Source organism: Canis aureus, chromosome 1 (assembly GCF_053574225.1).
Source record: "Canis aureus isolate CA01 chromosome 1, VMU_Caureus_v.1.0, whole genome shotgun sequence".
NCBI classification, from domain to species: domain Eukaryota; kingdom Metazoa; phylum Chordata; class Mammalia; order Carnivora; family Canidae; genus Canis; species Canis aureus.
The window spans coordinates 100,660,796-100,684,913 of NC_135611.1; the positions used below are offsets into that span (position 1 = coordinate 100,660,796).

Below are 24,118 nucleotides of genomic sequence, written 5' to 3' on the forward strand. Positions count from 1 at the left end.
GTCCCCATGTAGGTGTATGACAGGCAGCATCTTTGAAAGCTGGAGCTGAGGGCGGGCGGCCCCCAAACACTCCCAAACCCGCGCGGCAGTTGGTGCCTCAGCGTAGGACTCGAGGACCTGCGATAATGGACTGCAACTCCCAGAAGGCCAAGTTTCTAGGTGACGCCTACTTTCCCGCACCGCGGAGTCTTCTGGGAGATATAGTATGAGGCCCTGAGTGTTCACGCCCGCCATCTGGTGGAAAAAGCTAGTGTAACTATAATTCCCGATAATTTAACTAGAATAAGAATTCTAGTTAATTTTAGAAAAGATTATGGAGGCTTCCTCAACTCTCCGGAGCCGCCGATTGCGCGCTTCTGGAGCTCGGGAGTCTGACCGACGGTAGTTTCGGGGAATTCTAGTGAGAGAAATCAGCCTCACTGCCGCCCAGGCCCAGCCAGAGAGCCGAGACTACAAGCGCTCCCAAGCCCAGGCCCGGTCGGGCACGCCCATTAGGTGGGCACCCTCACCGCCGCGCCTTCTGAGAAACGTGGTCTGACTCTCTGGACGATCCGTTGTGCCGGCTGCTGGACGGGGATGTGGCTCCGGCCGCAGGACTACAACTCCCCGAAGGGCTATGCGGGGGTCGGCAGCGCGGAGTTTCCTGGTCGTTCTAGTGCCGCTTCCTCCCCGGCGCCTCGGCGGACCCTAGAGGCTTCGTTGGATGCCGAGCTCCAGCTTTCCGAGCCCCGGCGGTCTGTCGTCAGCTCCAGGCCGTCGGGCGCTGGAGGGAGCTGGTGGGGCTGCTGGTGGCTCCGTGAGTACTTCGTAGTCGAAGAGGCGATGGCTGCGGGGCCCCTAGTACCTGGCCACGCGCCCTCCCTGCCCGCCGAGCGCTAGAATCTGCGCCCGAGGCTCGGGTAGGAGTCGGGGCCCGTGGTCCCGGACGCACGGGACGGAAACCTTGGCAGTCCTGCAGCCCTTCCTGCCTCTGCGAAGTCGGGAAACCAGTAGAGATCCAAGAAAACCTCCCAGCGGGAAAATCACACGCCCAGACTCCGGATGGCTTCAGCCACCACACGTGTAAGGGACAAAAACAGTTCCTGGCTTTATATCACCTGCAATAGTTTGTCTAAAAGAGGGAACATCTCTCAATTCGTCTTCATGAAGCCACCGTCACCATGATTCCAAGACGTGCATTGTATGAGCTCAGGCTTCTTGTTTGAAAAAACAAAAACCACCGCAGGAAGTGGGAACTGCTTCCTAAGACTGTTGTGAGGATTAAGAAAATTTCCATTGGGTAAAGTGCTGACTTGAGTACAGCGCCCAGTGTGGAAAGAGAGACCTTGGCAAATGTTAACATTACTATTGGCCAATATTAACGTTATCATTCTCAAATGCCTGGTGGTATAAAAAGGAAGGAAATCCTAAAGGGAACTTTACACTTGGTCTTGTAGAAGATAACAAATTGATCAAGAAACGGGTGAGATATGAAGGGGTAAGCATTTTAGTGTGACGGGGGCTCCCCTCTGAAATGGCTGATGCAGACTTCTGACGCCCCCCAGGAAGACTCAGATGTATCTGTCAGAAGCCGGACTGCTCTCAAGACGTCTCCCTGTATCTGGGTGCATCCTCACATTCCCACATAGCCCCACCCTGCTCTTCTGGGAACTCTGCAGGGGTAAGGGCCATGGCTCAGCAGACATGTAGGTGTCATTTCAGGCTCAGGTAACCTTCCATGATGTGGCAGTGGACTTCACCCTGGAGGAGTCGGGACTGCTGGGCCCTACCCAGTGCACCTTGTACCAAGACATAATATTGGAGACCTTAAGATACCTGGTCATTGTGGGTGAGGCTATTCCCCATGTCACTTTTTATTTGCTTGGAGTCTTGGCAGAGTGGGTTTGACTTAGCCGGGAGTGTGGAGTCTCTGGAGGATTTTTCCTCGAACAGCACAGCCTGAATCCACTGGCTGGTTCATTTTGTAGAGCATGCCACTCTGCAGCATGGGACTGTGAGTTCAAGCCCCATGTTGGGCACAGAGCTTACTTAAAAATAAAGAAAGAAAATATTGTTGCAAAAATCATGGGGAAAAAAAAACAAACAGCATCACAGCTTGATCATTCATTTGGACAGGAACTTGGAACCCCAAACCAGATATTGCTGCCCACCTAGAACTCGGAATGGAGCAATGGATGAGGGACAGAGGGCTCTCCCAAGATTCCTGCCATTTTGCGTGGCAAAATGGCCTCATTTTGTGTTTGCCTAAAAATGCCTTTATTTCATCTTCATTTTGGAAAGATACTGTAAGCAGAGAATTTTAGGTTGTCAGGTGTTTTGTTTTGTTTTTCTCAGCACTTTATTTATTTGAGATTGTATTTATTTGACAGAGAAAGAGCACAAGCAGGGTGAGTGGCAGGCAGAGGGAGAGGAAGAAGCAGGCTCCCCGCTGAGCAAGGATCCCAAAGTGGGGCTTAATCCCAGGACCCTGGGATCATGACCTGAGCCAAAGGCATATGCTTAACTGACTAAGACACCAAGGCACCCTTTTCTCAGTACTTTAAAGACACCATGTGGTTGTCTTCAGAACTCCATGATTTTTGCTGAGAAGTTAACCTCCAGGGATCCCTGGGTGGCTCGGCGGTTTAATGCCTGCCTTCGGCCCAGGGCGTGATCCTGGGGTCCCAGGATCAAGGCCTGCATTAGGCTCCCTGCATGGAGCCTGCTTCTCCCTCTGCCTGTGTCTCTGCCTCTCTCTCTCTCTCCCTCTCTCTCTCTGTCTCTCATGAATAAATAAATAAAATCTTTTAAAAAAGAGAGAGAGAGAAGTCGACCTCCATCTTATTATTGTTACTTTGAAGACCATAGGTATTTTTAATTTTTTTTTTTTGCTGGTGATACTTTTTAAATGTACAAAATTTAAATATACAATTGAAAAATTTTCATAAATGTATGTACATACGTAATTTTCACCCAAATGGAGCTTGAGAACATTTTCATTACCTCACAAAGTTCCTTTGTTAACTCCTTTCATTTAAGAAAGGCAACCACTGTTGAGATTTTTTTCCTCCATAGGTTATTTTTGCCTTTTCATATAAAGAGAATCATGCGTTATTTCTTTTTTTTTTTTTTTTTTTTAAATTTTTATTTATTTATTCATGAGAGACACACAGAGAGAGAGGCAGAGACACAGGCAGAGGGAGAAGCAGGCTTCATGCAGGGAGCCTGATGTGGGACTCGATCCAGGGTCTCCAGGATCATGCCCTGGGCTTAAGGCGGCGCTAAACCGCTGAGCCACCAGAGCTGCCCATCATGCGTTATTTCTTTTATGCAAGGCTTACCATAAGATTTTTGAGGTTCATCCGTATTACATGCATTATTATTTCATTCTTTTTTTTACTATTTATGGCCATTTCATTTTTTGATGATTTACATTTTTTTATGAGATCTCTTACCAAGAGACCCTTTTTTTTTTTTCTTCTTTTCTTTTTTTAGTTTATTCAGAGGCAGAGAGAGAGGCAGGCAGAGAGGCAGAGACACGGCAGAGGGAGAAGCAGGCTCCATGCAGGGAGCCTGATGTGGGACTTGATCCCGGGTCTCCAGGATCACACCCCTGGCTACAGGTGGCGCTAAACCGCTGCGCCACCGGGGCTGCAGATTTACAGTTTTTTAAAAGGTTTTATTTATTCATGAGAGACACAAAGAGAGAGGCAAACACATAGGCAGAAGGAGAAGCAGGCTCCCCATGAGGAGCCTAATGTGGGACTTGATCCCAAGACTCCGGGATCACGCTCTGAGCCAAAGGCAGACGCTTAACCACTGAGCCACCCAGGCGCCTCTGATGATTTACAATTTATCCATTCTCTTGATAACGAACATTTGGATGGTCTCTAGTTTTGGGCTATTATGAGTAATGCTGCTGTGAACATTCTTGTGTAATGCTTTTAGTGGACTTGTGGGTTTTTTTTTTTTTTTAAGATATATTTATTTATTCATGAGAGACACAGAGAGAGAGGCAGAGACACAGGCAGAGGGAGAAACAGGTTCCTTGCAGGGAGTCCGAGGCGGAACTTGATCCCAGATCCCAGGATCATGCCCTGAGCTGAAGGCAGACGCTCAACCGCTGAACCACCCAGGCGTCCCAAGGGTTTGTATTTTTATTTCTCTTGGGTAAATATCTAGGAATGGAATTGTTGGGTGATAGATTACAAGGTCTGATTTTATTAAATTTTTCTTATTGTTAGATTTGTTTATTTTATTTTATTTTATTTTATTTTATTTTTTTAAAGATTTTATTTATTTATTCATGATTGACAGAGAGAGAGGCAGAGAGACAGGCAGAGGGAGAAGCAGGCTCCATGCCGGGAGCCGGTCGTGGGACTCGATCCCAGGACTCCAGGATCATGCCCCAGGCCAAAGGCAGGCGCCAAACCGCTGAGCCACCCAGGGATCCCAGATTTGTTTATTTTCATTAACATCCTAAGAAATCTTTGAATATGCCAAGATCACAAAGATATTGTCCTGTTTTCTTCTGGTATTTTTATAGTTTTTGCTTTTACATAAAGTCCTGTGATCTACCTTGAGTTAATTTTTATGTAAACAGTAGATGGTAGACAAGGCACTCATTTTTTCTTGTGATTATGTAGTTCCAACACCATTTAATGAAAAGACTTTCCTCTTCTGCCTTTGTTGAAAATCAACCGAATGCATATGTGTGGGTCTCTTTATTTGCTCTCTTCTCTTCCATTGATCCATTGTTCCAACTTTGTGCTAGCATCTTATGTCTTATTGTACTTAACAGTAAATCTTGAAATGAGGTAATGAACATCATCCTCTAACTTTATTGTTTGTTTATTTATTTATTTTTAAGATTGTATTTATTTATTCATGAGAAACACACACACACACAGAGAGAGAGAGAGAGAGGCAGAGACACAGGCAGAGGGAGAAGCAGGCTCCACACAGGGAGCCTGACGCAGGACTTGACCCCAGGTCTCCAGGATCAGGCCTTGGGCTGAATGGGCTGAAGGCGGAGCTAAACCACTGAGCCCCCCGGGCTACCTTAACTTTATTGTTTATAATTGTTCTGGCTATTCCAGGTCCTTGGCACTTTTCATAAAAATTTTAGAGTCAGTTTGTCAATTGGAAATTATCAAGCTTTTTAACTTCACAAAATTCCTACCTGAATTTTGATTTGTAATGCCTTAAGTCAATTCAGTTTGGGAAGAATTTATACCTTAACATATTAAGCCTTCTAATTTTGTGATCATGATATATTTATTTAGGTACTTCTCTCAGCAATGTTTTATACTTTTCAAGTATAATGCACACCTTTTACTAATTTTATTCCTAGAAATTTGGCATTTTTGATGCTATTATAAGTATTATTTCTAATTTCATTTTCTTTTTTTTTAAGATTTTATTTATTTATTCATGAGAGACACAGAGAGAGAGAGGCAGAGACACAGGCAGAGGGAGAAGGAGGCTCCATGCAGGGAGCCTGACATGGGACTGGATCCCCGTCTCCAGGATCAGGCCCTGGGCTGAAGGTGGCACTAAACCGCTGAGCCACCCGGGCTGCCCTCTAATTTTATTTTCCATTTGTTTGTTGCTAGTGTATATAAATGTAATTTATTCTTTAACTGACACTGTATCCTGTGTGAACTTATTAAAATCACTTAACTGTTCTAGTAATTTGTCAATGTCTTTAGTTTTTTTACACAGTCATGTTTTCTTCAAATAGAGATTGCTTTATTTCTTCGTTTCCAGACTTTATGCTTTTCAGTTTTCATATACCAGCCAGGACCTTTAGTATTTTTTTTAAGTGATGCATAATTAACATACAGTGAGACTTGTGTTCCTAAGAGTAGAGTTCAATAACGTTTTCAAATGTGTATTTGTATGACCCATACTCCAACAATCCACACATAGAATATTTCCATCCCCATATATTTCCTTATGTCTTTTTCCACTTAGGACTCCCCCAGTGTGGCAACCATTCTTCTGATATCTATCACCAGAGATTATCCATTACAATATTAAATAAAAGTAATAGGAATAGACACTTCTGCCTTACTCCTGATATTAAGGGCCAGCATTCAATATTTCACCATTAAATGTGATCTGATGCCCTTTATCAAACTAAGAAAGTTCTATTCCTGGTTTGCTGAGTTTTTTTTTGTTGTTGTTGTTTTTATCATGAATGGGTGTTACCAAATGCTCTGTGCACCTATTGACATGATTGAATTGTTTTTCTCCGTTTTATTGATTTCTGCTATTATTTCCTTCCTTTGTCTTGGTTTAATTTACTTTCATTTTCTCTGGCTTTTGGGGGCAGAAGCATAGGTCATTAATTTTAATGCTTTCTTCCTTTCTGATGTTTGCATTTATAGCTATACATTTTCCCTTAAGCCTTATTTTAACTGTATCCTGCACATTTTCACATGTTGTGTTTTCGTTATTTTTTAGTTCATTATTCTTTTTGTTTTCCAAATATCTTGAACTGAATGATAATGAAAATGCAACTTATAAAAGTGATTTCTTCTTTGATTTGGGAAGTACAGTGTTCAGTTTCCAAATAAGAGGCGATTTCTGTTATTGATGTCTAGATTATTTCCATTGTAGTTGAAGAACATATTCTATATGAACTCAGTCCTTTTAAATTTATTGAGAAATGTTTTCACAATACAGCATATGGTCTGTTTTGGTGAATGTGTATTCTACTGTTGGGTGTAGTGTTCGAGAAAGATCAGTTAGGTCATGTTGCTTAATTGTGCTGCACATACTTTGTTCTTATGGATCGTCTTGTCTCCTTGTTCTTTCAGCTACTAACAGAGGAGTGCCAAATCTCCAACTATGACTGGAGATAATATATTTTTTTCAATGACCAATAATCATGCCTTGTATAAACTTTATCGGCTACGATACTGCCACTGACAAAGTTTCTATACCTATATATTTTATTATTTCTTTTTTTAAGATTTATTTATTATTTATGATAGACATAGAGAGAGAGAGAGAGAGAGGCAGAGACACAGGCAGAGGGAGAAGCAGGCTCCATGCTGGGAGCCTGACGTGGGACTGATCCCGGGACTCCAGGATCATGCCCTGGGCCAGAGGCAGGCGCTAAACTGCTGAGCCACCCAGGGATCCCCTACCTATATATTTTATAATCAATTTTTACATCATGTATTTTGAAGCTGTGTTATTGAGTTTAATGCATGTTAGACTGATGTGTTCCTGTTGAACCTACCATCTTATCACTGTGAAATGTCCTTATTTCCTTATGGTAACACCTCTTCTCTTGAAACCTGTTTTGATTTTAATATAGCCAAAAGGCTTTCTTACACTAGTCAGTGTACAGCTTTATATGTCTTTTTCTGTACTTTTACTTTCAACTTATTTGTTGAAATGTTAAAGTGGGTCTCTTATAAGTAGCATTTAATTTGGTTTTGTTTGTAACCCACTTCAGCAAGCTTATTCTTTAAGACCATTTAGTAAATCTGTATTTAGTGTATAATTACTGATATCATTGGGTTTATGTCTACCACCTTGTTCTTGTGTTTGTCTCATCTGGTCTTTGTCCTTTTGTTTTCCTTTTTAACCTTCTTTTGGATTAATTGGGTATCATTTATTATTCCATTTTGTCTCCCTTTCCTCACCCCCCTTTTTAGCATTATGTATTTGTAATGTTGTATAACCTTAAGTGTTACTACTGCCCTATGGTTAAAATATACATCTTTTTTTTTAAGGTTTATTTTACTTATTCTAGAGAGAGTGCACAAGGAGGGGGAGAGGCTGAGGGAGAGGAAGAGGAAGACAAGCAGACTCATCACTGAGTGGGGAGCTCACTGTGGGGCTCAATTTCATGACCTTGAGATCATGACCTAAGCCGAAATCAAGTCAGATGCTTAATCGACTGAGCCACCCAGGCACCCCAAAATACACATCATAGACTTTAATTTATCATAGACTACCTGGGATTAATATTATGCCACTCCATGTACAATGTAACAACTTACATTGATATAATCACAATTTTCCCTGTTGTTATATATTTTGTTCCTATATATTATATAAACCCCATATGCATTGTTGTTATTTTGTTTTATACAACCAATACCCTTTTAAAGGAATTTAAAAGTAATTTTGTTAATTTTGTACAGTATTTTTTCCTAATCAATTAGTTTTGGGGTTACTCTTAATTCCTTTCTACAGACAGCCTTCTATCTTTGATTACTTCCATTCATTTAAAAAAACACACTGGGGCAGTCTGGGTGGCTCAATGGTATAGCGCCACCTTCAGCCCAGGGTGTGACCCTGGAGTCCCTGGATCAAGTCCCACATCAGGCTCCCTGCAGGGAGCCTGCTTCTCCCTCTGCTTGTGTCTCTGCGCCTCTCTTTCTCTTTGTCTCTCATGAATAAATAAATAAAATACTTTTAAAAATAAATAAATAAAAAATAAAAAAACACGCTATACCCAGAGGGAGCTTTCCAATAAAGTCTTGGCTCCTCCTGGACTAGACATGTAAAGAATGGCCCAGATGAGGGCTCCTGCTTGTGTTTCAGTTCTCTCTGAAAGGCAGGTACAAGTTACCAACTGTTCTTTGGAGAGCAGAGGCAGTTTACAGGAAGGAGATGAATGAAATGAAAGGAGAACTGATGGTTTGGTTCTTACATCCCAGGTATGGTGCTTTAAACCCACACTGCCTGGGAACTTTCACTTTCTTTGGGGTAAGTCTTTAATATGTACCCAGTACAAAGTTAACATTTTAAAAGTGGGAATTTAGTCCCATGTATATCTTTCCCTGAGAGACTGTCATTTAGGTGGTTTTACTAGCTTTATTTATAACATTGAAGTTATGTAGTGAAGTGCTAAAAAGTTTGATATGAGATGTCAAAATCATAAGATATTCTCTACAGATTGTTGCCCTTGAATACTAAACACCTAAGATGGTGCCTTTGATCAGTGTAGATAACCTCTCTGCTCATATCTCTTCAACTCCAGCTATACAATTCTGTTTGTCAGGTGTTCCGTTTTTAAATTCTTTTATCTCCCTTTGTATCATGAAAATTCCATTTATCTGCCTTTGAACTCACAGATTCTTCCTTCTATTCTGTCCAGTCTTCTGTTAAGTTTATTTATGGTTTACTTCAGATACTGTATTTTTATTTAATTCCAGAAACTTTTCATTTGGTTCTTTTTTCAAAATTTCCATGAAATTCTGCATTATGTTTATACTAGGTTGGGTTTTTTTCCCCCCAATCAGCATTAGTGAAACTTAACTGAGGCCCCAGGGCCATGGGGCTTGGGCAGGAGGCCACCTTGCGGGACAAGGAAGATCTAATGGAGGGGCTTTATTGACCTTCTTCTGGGGGTGCAGGTGGTTGGTGTGGCTGCATGTCTGGCAGAGAGCACAACACTTGCTGTAGTTGTATTTCTAGGTAAGCTGGCAGAGGGAGAGCAAGGTGCTCTTACTGGATATTGTGGTCTGAGAGAGTGCAGCTATCCTCTGGCCATTTGCCCCCACAAACATATTGCTGGTCAGATGTGTTGCTCTTGTTGTCTTGGCTTTGACATTCTCGATGGCATCACTATGCTTGACCTTGAGGATGATGCTCTTGCTTGTAAGGACCTCCACAAAGATCTGCATCTCTGCATTTGCTGCTCAGCCACCAAGTTGAAGAGAAGGATCTATCATAGTTATTTTTAAATCTTTTCCTGCTACTTCTAATGCTTGGTGTATCTAATTTCATTGACTTTTTTCTTGATTATGAGTCATTTTCCTGATTCTTTACATGTCTAGTCAATTTTTGTATACTAGATACTGCAAACGATGCATTGGAGAGACATGGATTGTTCTCTTCTATCAAGAGTATGAGTTTTTTTTTTTTCTGGTAGGCAGTTAAATTACTACAAATCACTGTAATCTTGACGAGGCTTGGTTTTAGGATTTATTAAGGTAATGTCACTTTGGTTTTGCTTTAGTCTTTGGATGTTGTTCTTATCCTTGTGGCATGGTGTTTCCTCCAAATGTACAGCTTTGCAGAGTCTCACCTGAATTTTTCAGGTGCTTACTGGGTCAGAGCTAATGCCTCCCAACACTGGGTCACTTCTGAAACCTCTGCTCAGCACCGTAGCAACTGTTCTTCATCAGGTGTTAGCCTTTTATGCATTTACCGTTGGGTTCCTCTGTAGGTTTCTAGACTCCTCTGCTCTGCATGACCTTGCAAAGCCCTCCTCACATTCAATTCCATAGCCTCCTCCCATTGTCAGAAATGGGAGTCAGGCTGCTGGGAGCATGATCAAGTACCCTGTCTGTCCACCTCACAGACATGTCCCATGCACCCCTGGTGCTCCAAGTGCATCCTCTGTCCCTGGTGTGCTGATCACTTTTTATTTATCCATCTGCTTGCAGAGTCCTCTTGTTGTCTGTGTACATTTTGGGCACTAGAGACACAGTGTGACCAGGACAAAGTTTCCGGCACCGTGGAGCCTAAAGCCTCTACTACATGGGCCTGGGGAGGGGCAGACAATAAAGGACAGAGAGGACAAGGTGATGTTGATTACTGCTAAACAATGGTAAGAGGAAACTGAAACAGGACAATGAAGTGGAAAGCGATGAAGAACCATGCAGGCTGGATGGTTGGGAAGGGTCTCTCAGAGACAGTGACCCAGGAGTTGAGAGCTCACTTGATGAGAAGGGGAAGTGTTGCTGAACAGCCTGTTCCCTCTGCCTGTTTTGCTGATCACTATTTTTGTTGGTCAGTCTTCCTGTGTGTTTTTTTTGTTCTGTGTGTACCTTTTGTGGCTTCTCAAAGTTCCATCTCTTCTTTTAAAAGGTTGGTACTTTATTTTTTTAAGATTGTATTTATTTATTCATGAGAGACAGAGAGAGAGATTGAGAGAGAGGCAGAGACACAGGTAGAGGGAGAAACAGGCTTCATGCAGGGAGCCCAACATGCGACTCGATCCTGGGTCTCCAGGATAATGACCCAGGCTGAAGGTGGCGCTAAACCACTGAGCCACCTGGGCTGCCCCAAAGGTTGGTACTTTAAAACATACACTCATTCTGTGCACATCCTGTTGCTGTTATCTAAACATTCTCACTCTAGGAGTTTTCTTTCACAAACCCAAATTCTTCTTCATTTCCTTCTAGAGTGGAAGGAGAGACCTAAAAGCCAAGAGGTGCCACCCACAGAGGCCTTTTCTGGTAAGGAGTTACCAGCAGCATGAAACTGACAAGGTCCACAGTGAATGATTACTGGCGTTCTACCATAGCAGATGACTGGGAATCTGGGGATGAGTCAGAGAAGCAGAAGATGCATGGTGGCAGTTTGGGGCCAGTGAAACATAAACAAGGGCAAGTTGTGACCCAGAATGGAGATTGGGGAAATGCTAAAGTTGTGGGAAAATTCAGCTTCAATTTAGACTTTGTTTCTTCACGGAGATTTCTTGTCAAAGAATATTTCCATCTAGTTGACTCAGTTCAAAGCTTACAGCATAATTTTATTTTAAAAAAATCATCATGAAATCTTGGTAGGGAAGAAACTTTATAAAGGCAATCCATGTGGAAAAGCCTTGGGAAAGCTGTCTAACTTGAACGAGCATGGTAAATACACCAACCAGAGTATATATCTTTCTACATGTGAGGTAATTAATGTAGGAGAGAAATGCTATGGATGCAATGAAATTGGAGATTTTTTTTTACCTCTATCGCACCCCTATCTAATGTCATGAGAACTCATACTAAGGAGAAGGTGGGAAAGCCTTTAAGAAACTTTCATCTCTAAAAAAAAAAAAAAAAAAAAAAGAAACTTTCATCTCTTTCTTACCATCTGAGAAATCACTATAGAAAGAAAGCCTATGAATGTAATGAATGTGGGAAGTCTTTCTGGCAGAGCCTTCACCTCCTTTTGCACCAGAGAACTCACACTGGCAAGAAACCTTAAGAATGTAAAAAATGTGGAAAGTCTTTTGGCCAAAATTCTCACCTTAATGTACACCAGAGAGTTCATACTAGAGAGAAACCCTATAAATGTGATGAATGTGGAAAATCCTTCAATGGAAGTTCTAATCTTCACGTGCATAAGAGAACACATACTGGAGGAAAAACTCTATAAATGTAATGAATGTGGGAAAGCCTTTAGTGACCACTCCTCATATACACAACATGAAAGGACACACACTGGAGAAAAACCATACAAATGTGATGAATGTGGAAAAGCCTTTGGTCACAGCTCTCACCTTACAGTTCACAAGAGAATCCATACTGGTGAGAAGTCATATAAATGTAATGAATGCAGGAAAACCTTCAGTTTTCACTTGTCCTTCACTCAACATAAGAGAATGCATATTAGAGAAAAACCGTATATATGTCATCAGTGTGGGAAAGTTCAATTAAGGTTCTAATTTTATTGGGCACCAAAGAACTCATACCAAAGGGGAAAAAACTACATATTTCATTTTAATATATAAAAACTATTCACATACATTTAAATTTTGTGGGTTTTTTTGACCCATTCCCAGAGAAGGGTTGAACCTGTGTTGCATTTGATACCTAGGACAATTTTTTAAAAAGATTTTATTTTTTTATTCATGAGATACACAGAGAGAGAGGCAGAGACATAGGCAGAGGGAGAAGCAGGCTCCCTTTTGGGGAGTCCAGTGTGGGACATGATCCTGGAACTCTGGGATCATGCCCTAAGCCAAAGGCAGATGCTCAACCATTGAGCTACCCAGGTGCCCCCTAGGACAAATTTTCAAATTAGTGAGGTCAAAACTCTCTTCACACACACAGACACACACACACACAAACAAAAAACAAACAAAAAAACAAAAACAAAAAAACACAAAACTCTCTTCACTAGTACTAATTAATGTGATTACCCAGTGTGGGATGGGCTGTTACTCAGAAGTCAAAATAGGTGGATGATATTTAACTGAATGACTCCTCTACTATTCCAAAGAGCCAGAGTAGCATTATTTGCTTCATTGTTCCCCCAATGCTAGAAAATTGGGCTGCTTCAGGAATTCATTATGAACTATAATTATGAACACTGTGTAGAAACATGGAAAATGCCTATAATGCAGTTGACTCTTGAACAACAGTTTTGAACTGTGCAAATCCACTTATTATGTGGATTTTTTTTCAATAAATAAAGTACAATATTTTAAAAATGATTTTATTTATTCATGAAAGACACAGAAAGAGAGACAGACACAGGCAGAGGGAGAAGCAGGCTCTGCACAAGGAGCCCGATGTGGCACTCGATTCTGGACCCCGGGGATCATGCCCCGAGCCAAAGGCAAATGCCCAACCACTGAGCCACCCAGGAATCTCTAGTGTACAGTATTGTAATTGTGTTTTTCTTCCTTATGATTTCCTTTTTTCTATCTTCCTTTATTGTAAAAATACAGTATATAATATATATGACATACAAAATACATGTTAATCAACTGATTGTTTATATTATCAGTAAGATTTCCAGTCAACAGGAGGTTATTAGTAAAGTTTTTGGGGAGTCTGAGTTATATGCAGATTTCCAGCTGTGTAGGGCGTTATCACTCCCAAGCCCCACATTGTTCAGAGGTCAACTGTAGTGAAATGTGCTGTACTGTTGTGACTATGTTGCCCTATATGTACATTTGGACAAAGGCTTAGATAAAAACAAATGGACATAGCAAATCAATAAGTCTTAGGATATTGTGTGGCTTTCTTTTTATGGTCAAAACTGCTACAATTTTATGGGGTGCCTGGGTGGTTTTGTGGGTTGAGTATCCAACTCTTGGTTTCCGCTCAGATCAGGATCTCTGGGTCATGAAATTGAGCACTGTGTTGGGACCCACGAGATTTTCCCTCTCCCTTTACTCCTCCCTCTGCTCATGCACTCTCTCTCTCTCAAATAAATAAGTCTTTTAAAAAAAACTGCTATAATTTTACAGTAAATAAAAAGACAAAGAAGAGAGGGGTGCCTAGGTGGCACAGTTTGTTAAAGCATCCAACTCTTGGTTTTGGCTTGAGTTGTGATCTCAGGGTTGTGAGTTTGAGTCCTGTGACTGGCTCTGCACTGATACACAGCTGTTCCAGAACATGTAGAAAGCTGAATATTTACCTCTCTTGTGATACTAGTTTGTCAAAACTCAAAGAAAGAACAATTATAACAATTATTGGCCTCAATATCTCTCGGGACTATTAATGCAAAATTTCTAGATCAGATCCTGCTAGTAAAGATAGTACAGCTAGTACATTTGAATTTAGGAACATTCACTCCAGGAATCAAAGTACTGAGTATTAGGAAATAACCATAGTACCTCATTTTATTTTATTTTATTTTATTTTATTTTATTTTATTTTATTTTTTTAGTACCTCATTTTAATCAAGCAATGGAGAAATGGACAACATCTCCATGATTAATGAGAAAAGTTCATAAAATTTGATATTTAGGGCGCCTGAGTGGCTCAGCAGTTGAGTGTCTGCCTTTGGCTAAGGTCATGCTCCCAGACGACCTGATTCTCCCTCTGCCTATGTCTCTGCCTCTCTTTGTCTCTCATGAATTAATAAAATCTTTAAAAATTTTTGGTATTTAAAGATTAAGGAAAAAACCCTAGTAACAGGAAAAAAAATACTTTTGTCATGTGAAATAGGGCTTAAATGGTGATACCAGCACTGAGGTTGGCAAACTATGGCCCACAGGCCAAATCTGGCCCATATATTTCTGTAAATAATCTTATTGGAACATAGCCACACCCACTTATTTCCATGTTGTCTATGGCTGCCTTAACACACTAAGGTGGAGTTGAATAGTTGTGAGAGAGATTGCATAGCCTGAAAAGGCAAAATATCTACTAGAAAAGCCTTGCCAACCCCAGATGTAGAGCCATCTCCTTTCCATTCAGGAAGGATCAAGGCAGGGTTGCTCACTAGTCCTTATGTATTAACAGTAAATTCACAAAAGGAGTACAAATGAATAATAAATACATTTAAAAAGTACATGAGTTCATCAGTCATCAAAGAAATGCAAATAAAATGATATAAATATTTGAACAGCTGTTATGAGGTAGGCAGTATCCCAAGCATGTAGTCTCCATTACCTCATTTAATACAAAGATCCTGGTGAGGCAAGTTCTTCTATTAGTTCCATTTTATAGATGCAGAAAGTACAGTCTGGAGAGGCTAATTGGCAGGTAAAGATTGACAGCGATTTAAAAAGATATATTTTTAAATCCTTGTTGGATATAAGAAAAAATAGTACAAGGGGTGCTTGGATAGCTCAAATGGTTAAGTGTCTGATTCTTGATTTTGGTTCAGGTCATGATCTCAGGGTTGTGAGATCAAGTCCCATGTTGTGCTCCATGCTCAGTGCAGAGTCTACTTGAGATTCTCTCTCCCTCTGCCCCCCCCCCGCTTGTGTTCTCTCTCTCTCTCTAATAAATACACAAAATCTTTAAAAATTAGTATGAAATAGGGGTGTCAGCCTGGCTCAGTCAGTAGAGCATGGGACTCTTGATTTTGGGATCACAAGTTCAAGCTCCATGTTGAGGGTAGAGTTTACTTTAAAAAAAAAACCCTGAAAACTAAAAAAGTATTAGGAAATTCATTCTATTATTCAGCATGCACAAATGGTTACATGTGTGTACTCTCTTTGTAGGGCAGTTAGGTTGGAAATGTCCAAATGTAAAGTATGTTCAGGAGTTGATTCAGCAATCTCACCTTTGCAGTTTATCCATGGAAATAACTGCCCAGCTATAAAAATATGGGCAGGACCTTTGTTATAGCAGGGTTTATAACAGCAAAATACTAAATGCTCCCCAATACCAGAAAGTTTACATCATTATGGTGCAAAAATTAAATGGCATATTATTGGGAGACAAAATTAGCTTCATAACAACATGGATGATCCCAACTCTGTGAAATTATAAATCTTTCCCAAGGGATCTCTGGAAAAATGTCATCCACATATTAATAATTTGTTATCTGTGGGTGGTGGGATCATAAGCAATATTTACTTTTTGCCTTTTCCTAAGTGGTTTTAATTTGTTTAAAGTAAATGTAACTGGAATTTAAAAGAACATTACTGGGACGCGTTGGTGGCTCAGTGGTTTAGTGCCTGCTTTCGGCCAAGGGCATGATCCTGGAGTCCTGGGATCAGGTCCCACACCAGGCTCCCTACATGAAGCCTGCTTCTCCCTCTGCCTATGTCTCTGCCTCTCTCTTTGTGTGTTTCTCATGAATAAATAAAATCTTAAAAAAATAAAAAATAAAAGAACATTACTTTCATCCAGGAATAATATTAAAATCATGAAATCCAAGATTTTCATTATCCCATGTTACTAGGTAGGAAATAGAACACAGATCATTCATGTGTGTGTAGCCAGAGAGATACGATCAGTGCTGTTAGGGAAGTTGACCTAAGATAGAGGAACCATGTATGTATATGAGAAATACAGAGAGATTAAAAGCTTAAAAAAAGTGTCCACAAGAAAACACACTTGCTTCTTCAAAGCCAACAGTATGGGCCTTTGTAGCTGTGCCAGAAGGCAAATGCCTCATCTGGGGACTCTGGTGGACCAAGAGTGTCTTTCCAAGCCAGAGATGTGAGTATGATGGGTTGATGTGTCCCCTCATTTGTGAGAAGTAAAAATGTCTCCATCTACAGATGTTCAGGATATAAACACAACTGACAAAACCAGGATGCAGCAAATGTGAATTCAAACCCAAGCAAGCAAGGAAAAAGTAAAGCCTTTAAAGAAACTTCAAAATCTATAATGTAACTTAACCAACTCTGAATAAAATTTCCATTCCAGTAAGCTATTGATCCTTAATCCCTATATGTGATGTTCATCGATATCTACCTTCATATTCTTCTGTGGTAAGCTATTGAAGAGAGGTGGAAACAAGGAAAATTTGATGAATTCTAAAGGGAGGTAAACCTTTTACAGGTGAGCCCAGTACCATGCTGGGGACAAATACTTGGACTGGGTGTAGGTGGGCATCAAAGCAGCTGGGCATTGATGGAGCCCCTCCACAAATGAGGAGAGCATCAGAGCCTTTGATGACAGGGGGCTGGTGGGACAGAGACCCAGGTTTGGGGCTAGAAAAACCCTAAGAGTAATTTTCTGCTAATTACTTTTCTTGAGAATCCCCTTAGCCTAGGGGCGCCTGGGTGGGTCAGTCAGTTGAGCGACTCTTGATTTCAGCTCAGATCATGATCTTGGGGTCATGGGGTCGAGCCCCACATCGGGCTCCATGCTTGGTGCAGAGTCTTCTTGTGATTCTCTCCGTCTACCTCTGCCCCTCCCCCCACCCATGCTCTCTGTCTCTAAAATAAGCAAAATATGTAAGAAGAAAAAAGAAAAAGAAAAAAGAAAAAAATCCCCTTAGCCTAGAATTTTGCTGAGTACCCCAGAACAGTGAAACGCTCTTCTCCTAGGTACACCATTGAATCATTTTTGGTGAACACATATTAAGAAACAGAATATTTCCATTACCTCAGAAAGTTCTTTCTTGTCTGTTACCAGACATTTCTTTCCTATAAACCCCAAGCAAACAGCGATTTCTATCAGCATGGATTATTTTTGCCAATACTAGAATTTACCCTGGTGAGATTATAGTCATATATTCCTTGCATTTTTGTGACTGCCGCATTCCCTAAGCAAAAAAATTTTGAGACTTATCTCTGTAATTACATGGATCTTTACTGTTCTTTTCTGTTGCTGGGTAGTATTTATTCCATTGTATGAATATAACACAATTTATTCCATTCTGAGATTGATGTTCCCAGTTTTTGGTTACTATGAATAAAGGTGCTATGAACATACTTATCAATGTGTTTTGTTTTTATGGGCATAAGTTTATATTTTATAAACAAAATTTTAGCAAACTGAATCCAATAATATAATAATAAAATAATAGAAATTTTAAAAGTCATGAGTAAGTGGAGTTAATCTAAAAAATGCAGGGTTGGTTTAACCAAAATCAATAAATGTACTTCACTGCATTAACAAGCTAAAAAAAGAAAAAGTATATTGTTATCTCAGTACATGCAGAAAAAATTGACAAAATCCAACAATCATTCCTGATTTAAAAACAAACAAACAGAGCAGCCCGGGTGGCTCAGTGGTTTAGTGCTGCCTTCAGCCCAGGGTATGATCCTGGAGACCCGGAATCGAGTCCCACATCGGGCTCTCTGCATGGATCCTGCTTCTCTCTCTGCCTCTCTCTCTCTGCGTCTCTCATGAATAAATAAATAAAATCTTAAAAATAAATAAACAACTCTCCCCAAACTTAGAATAGAAGGCAATGTCCTCAGCCTAGCAAAGGACAGCTTCATCCACAGATGATATCATACTTAGAGGTAAAACACTGAACGTTTAACCCCTAAGATTAGAACAAGGCAAGCTATCTGAGCTCACCACTTCTAGTCAACATTGTAATGAAGGTTCTGGCCAAGGCAATTGGCAAGAAAATGGAATAAAAGGAATCTAGATTGAAAAAGATATTTTATTAAAAAATTTAATTCATTAGAGTGCGCATGAGCATGAGTGGGCCGTGTGGCAGAAGGAGAGGGAAAATCTCAAGACAACTCCCCACTGTGTGTGGAGCCTGACATGGGGCTGGATCCCAGAACCCTAAAATCACCACCTGATTGGAAATCAAGAGCCAGATGCTCAACAAACTGAACCATCCAAGCACCCCAGAAAAGACAATTTAAAAAAAAATCATTTGCTTCAAAAAACACCATAAACAAAGTAAAGGTAAACCACAACTTAGGATATTTTCCTAATAAAATATATTTTTAAAATATTTTATTTATTTATTCATGAAAGACAGAGAGAGAGGCAGAGACACAGGCGGAGGGAGAAGCAGGCTCCATGCAGGGAGCCCCATGTGGGACTCCATCCCGGGTCTCCAGGATCAGGCCCCGGGCTGCAGGCGGCGCTAAACCACTGAGCCACCCGAGCTGCCCTATTCCTAATAAAAGATTAATGTTAAAATTTACGTGAAGAACTTCTACAAACCAATAAGAAAAATGCAACCTGGGAGAAAAGTGCATGAAGTGAGAAGTTAACTCAAGAAGAGAACACATAGGGGATCTCTGGGTGGCGCAGCGGTTTAGCGCCTGCCTTTGGCCCAGGGCTCCATCCTGGAGACCCGGAATCGAATCCCACGTCGGGCTCCCGGTGCATGGAGCCTGCTTCTCCCTCTGCCTGTGTCTCTGCCTCTCTTTCTCTCTCTCTCTGTGTGACTATCATAAATAAAAAAAATCTTAAAAAAAAAAAGAAGAGAACACATAAATAGCAACACTGAAAAAATGCTGAATCTCACAAAAAAGAGAGGGGCAAACATTTCACAATGAAATACCATTTTTTACTCATGAATTTGGCAAAAAATTTAAAATAAAAAAGCTGACACTGCCAAGCATTGCTGAGGATGTGGAGCAAGTGGGACTCCTGTTACTGAGGGGCATATGAAAAAGTGCAATCCTGGGGATCCCTGGGTGGCTCAGCAGTTTAGCACCTGCATTTGGCCCAGGGCATGATCCTGGGGTCCCAGGATCCAGTCCTGGGATCGAGTTCCACGTCAGGCTCCCTGCATGGAGCTTGCCTCTCCCTCTGCCTGTGTCTCTGCCTCTCTTTCTCTCTCTCGTGAATAAATAAAATCTTTAAAAAAAAAAAAGAAAAGAAAAGGTGCAATCTTTTTGGAAACAAGGAGACATATCAGTTTTGGACATGAGTATTCATGAGCTATGGCCTGTCAGTACCGCTGAGGGCTAACCCCAGAGCCACCCTGTGTCTGTCCATAAAACCTATGTGAATGTTCATAGCAACATCATCTATAGTGACTGGAAGCCTTTTGCTTACAATGCTCTTCCCCCAGATACCTGCACAGCTGGCCTTCTCCCTGCCTCTTCTGTCTTTGCTTTGCATATTACCTTCTTAGTGGGCTTTCCTTGAGGCTCCAACTTAAAATCACAGCCACTTCCTCCAGCATTCTTTGCCTCTTCTCCCTATTTGGCCTTTAGCTGTTATCCCCATCTGATGTATTAGATATTTTACTTATTTTTCTATTTGCATTCTCCTCTAGAATGTGAGCTCCATGAGGGCAGTGATTTTGTGATTTTTATTCACTACTTTATTCCCCATTCCATGCATGGTAGGTTCTTTATTTTTTTTTAAAGATTTACTTATAAGAGACAGAGAACATGAGTGAGTGGTGGGAGAGAAAGATAGAATCTCAAGCAGACTCCCTGTTAAGCCTGGAGCCTGATACGGGGCTCAGTCTCACAGGCCTAAGAGATCAATGACCTGAGCTGAAATCAAGAGTCAGATGCTTAACGTACTGAGCCACCCAGACACCCGCCCTGCATAGTAGATTCTTTAATGAATATTTGCTGAAAGAACTAAGTGGCCAACAAAAGTAGATGGGATAAACAAGTTGTGGTATACTCATTTAGCAAGAAACTAGACAGCAGTGAAAATAAATGATATAAAGCTTCACATTATCAGTAAATCTAGGGGCGCCTAGATCTAACTGTCTCCCTTTGGCTCAGGTCATGATCCCAGGGTCCTGGATCAAGCCCTGCAGTATGCTTCCTGATCAGTGGGGAGCCTGCTTTTCCCTCTGCCTCTGTCTGCTGCTCTGCCTGCTTGTGCTGTCAAATAAATCTTTTTAAAAAATGATAAATCTTGCAATGACAAATATATGCAGCAAAATAATGCAAGTTGCAGATAAAATCTTATATTGATACATTTATATGACTGCAAAACATGTGAAGTAAATGTTGTGTATTGCTCTGGGATACACCTATAGAAACAGAGGATTCCACATCTCATTCAGTATAGTGGCTGTCTCTGAAAGGCCGTTTCTGTTGAAGGGAGAAACACAGGGGGTTCAGCCACATAGATAATGTTCTTTCTTTCCCCTTGAGCTTTGGAATACTTTCACAGGGTTTCACTAAATTCCTTACAACTCTATTATGTTTTACATTTTTTTCTTTTTTAAGATCTTATTTATTTATTCATTAGAGACACAGAGAGAGAGGCAGAGACCCAGGCAGAGGGAGAAGCAGGCTCCTTGCAGGGAGCCCGATGTGGGACTTGATCCCGGATCCTGGGATCACAACCTGAACCAAAGGCAGGCACCCAACCGCTGAGCCACCCAGGCATCCCTTTACATATTTTTCTTAAAAGAAAAATGAGCAGACCTCTAAAATTAAATCTCTGGGACAAAAAAAAAAATCACAGGCTGAATGCTGAGCTGGTGGCAAAGACAGCAAGGAAGAGCTGTGGAAGGGGAAGCTTCTGCATGGCCACCGACAGTGGACAGGCATGTTGACTTCCATGCAGAGGACCCAGGATCCCATAGAATATTGATCTTTAATGACTCCTGGGCTCCTAGCTGGTGAAAATGAGTTAATACTAGTATTTGAGTGTATAGATAACTTCAAATCCAACGTATTTGTACTAATTTTTTTTTAAGATTTATTTATTCACAAGAGACACAGACTGAGAGAGAGGCAGAGACACAGGCAGAAGAAGCAGGCTCCTCACAGGGAGCCTGATGTGGGATTCAATCCCAGATCCCAGGATTATGACCTGAGCTGAAGGCAGGCACCCAACCACTGAGCCACCTAGGCGTCCCTGTAGTAGTTATTTTACTATTGGTGACCCTATGACTCAGATTAAAGGTCTTATTTGTTCCAAGGAATGCGCCCTGGACTCCCTTTCCTTTACCTTTCATTCTCAACATCTGGCTGTGAGAAAATGGAAACAGCCGGAGACCTTCAGGTGGCATGGGGTGACCACTCTTTAGGCATCTCTGAGGAAAGGCATACTCCTAGGAGAACCTAGATTCTCCTAATGCCCTCATCTCTACCCATTCAGAAACCTGTGGCAGCTAAGAAATAGCTCAGACCCCCATGGTAGGGGCATGCATCCAAGATGGCTGTGCAGCCCAGTCTTTGCCTCCTTATAGCATGGACAGAACAGAGTGTCACACAGCACACTAAGGTAAATGGAGTGGGAGAGGGCTTGAGTCAGAGGAAGCAGTATTCTCACATACCTGTAACCCATTCCCTACCCAACAAGGCCCTTGGTGAACAGCTCTGCCTTGCTCTGGGTATTACAGGATGGACTGCAGCTCATGAAACAAAACCTTGAACCTTCTGTTGCCTCTACCTTTAAAATACTAACATCTGGGACGCCTAGGTGGCTAAGGGTTGAGCATCTACTTTTGGCTCAAGTCATGATCCCGGGGACCTGTGATGGAGTCTCACATCGGGCTCCCCAGCTTCTCCTTCTGCCTATGTCTCTTTCTCTGTGTGTCTCTCATGCTTAAATTTAAAAATCTTAAAAAAATAGAGGAGGAGGGGCAAGACGGCGGAAGAGTAGGGTCTCCAAATCACCGGTCTCCACCAAATTACCTAGAAAACCTTCAAATTATCCTGAAAATCTATGAATTCGGCCTGAGAATTAAAGAGAGAACACCTGGAATGCTACAGTGAGAAGAGTTCGCGCTTCTATCAAGGTAGGAAGACGGGGAAAAAGAAATAAAGAAACAAAGGCCTCCAAGGGGGAGGAGCCCCGCGAGGAGCCGGGCTGAGGCCGGGGCGAGTGTCCCCAGGACAGGAGAGCCCCGTCCCGGAGAAGCAGGAGCTGCACCAACCTTCCCGGGTGGAAAGGGGCTCCCAGGGAGTTGGAGCAGGACCCAGAAGGGCGAGGATGCCCTCGGGCTCCCGGGAACAGTAACAGAGCAACTGCGCGCCCAGGAGAGTGCGCCGAGCTCCCTAAGGGCTGCAGCGCGCACGGCGGGACCTGGCGGGACCCGGAGCAGCTCGGAGGGGCTCGGGCGGCGGCTCCGCGGAGGGGGCTACGCGGCCCCGGGAGCAGCTCGGAGGGGCTCGGGCAGAGGAAGAGGCTCCGTGCGGAGGGGGCTGCGCGGTTCCAGGAGCAGCTCGTGGGGCTCGGGCGGCGGCTCTGCGGAGGGGCTACGCGGCCGGGAGCGCGAATCCAATAGCGCAGGCCCCGGAGCACAGGGCGCCGGGACACAGCCCAGGATCCGGCCTCCCCCGGGACAGGCAGAGGCCGAGAGGGCCCAGGACAGCAAGGTCGCTCCTGCCCCGAGCTGAGCAGATCAGCGGCCCGCCCCGGAGCCTCCAGGCCCTGCAGACGGAGAACTCCAGAGTTCCTGCCGGAGCTGAATCCAGGTTTCCAGAGCTGGCCCCGCCACTAGGGCTGTTGCTCCTGGGGCCTCACGGGGTAAACAACCCCCACTGAGCCCTGCACCAGGCAGGGGCACAGCAGCTCCCGCAACTGCTAACACCTGAAAATCAGCACAACAGGCCCCTCCCCAGAAGACCAGCTAGATGGACAACTTCCAGGGGAAGCCAAGGGACTTAAAGTACACAGAATCAGAAGATACTCCCCCGTGGTTCTTTTTTGTTTTGTTTTGTTTTGTTTTGTTTTGTTTTGCTTTTTGATTTGTTTCCTTCCCCCACCCCCCTTTTTTCTCCTTTCTTTCTCTTTCTCTTTTTCTTCTTTTTTTTTTTTTTTTGTTTTTTTCTTCCTTTTTTTTCTCTTTCTCTTTTCTTTCCTTCTTTCTCTCCTCTCTTTTTCTCCTTTTCCCAATACAACTTGCTTTTGGCCACTCTGCACTGAGCAAAATGACTAGAAGGAAAACCTCACCTCAAAAGAAAGACTCAGAAACAGTCCTCTCTCCCACAGAGTTACAAAATCTGGATTACAATTCAATGTCAGAAAGCCAATTCAGAAGCACTATTATACAGCTACTGGTGGCTCTAGAAAAAAGCATAAAGGACTCAAGAGACTTCATGACTGCAGAATTTAGAGCTAATCAGGCAGAAATTAAAAATCAATTGAATGAGATGCAATCCAAACTAGAAGTCCTAACGACGAGGGTTAATGAGGTGGAAGAACGAGTGAGTGACATAGAAGACAAGTTGATAGCAAAGAGGGAAACTGAGGAAAAAAGAGACAAACAATTAAAAGACCATAAAGATAGATTAAGAGAAATAAACGACAGCCTGAGGAAGAAAAACTTACATTTAATTGGTGTTCCCGAGGGCGCCGAAAGGGACAGAGGGCCAGAATATGTATTTGAACAAATTCTAGCTGAA

The 24,118-nt window shown here is 42.2% G+C and overlaps 1 protein-coding gene and 1 long non-coding RNA gene across 2 annotated transcripts in view; one reads left to right on the plus strand and one right to left on the minus strand.

The window, feature by feature from the left end:
- The first annotated feature begins 260 nt into the window (after positions 1-260).
- Positions 261-24,118, plus strand: part of ZNF606 (zinc finger protein 606) — a 59,543-nt gene continuing 35,685 nt past the window's right edge. The window contains exons 1-2 of the mRNA XM_077912016.1: positions 261-1,828; positions 11,139-11,192. The gene's annotated coding sequence lies outside the window, so the exon portion shown is untranslated. The remainder of the gene's footprint in view (positions 1,829-11,138; positions 11,193-24,118) is intronic.
- On the minus strand, positions 12,562-15,395 carry LOC144322395 (uncharacterized). The gene is made up of 2 exons (XR_013388043.1): positions 14,350-15,395; positions 12,562-14,293 (listed from the first exon to the last, which is right to left on the minus strand). It is a non-coding gene; the product is annotated as an uncharacterized LOC144322395 (long non-coding RNA).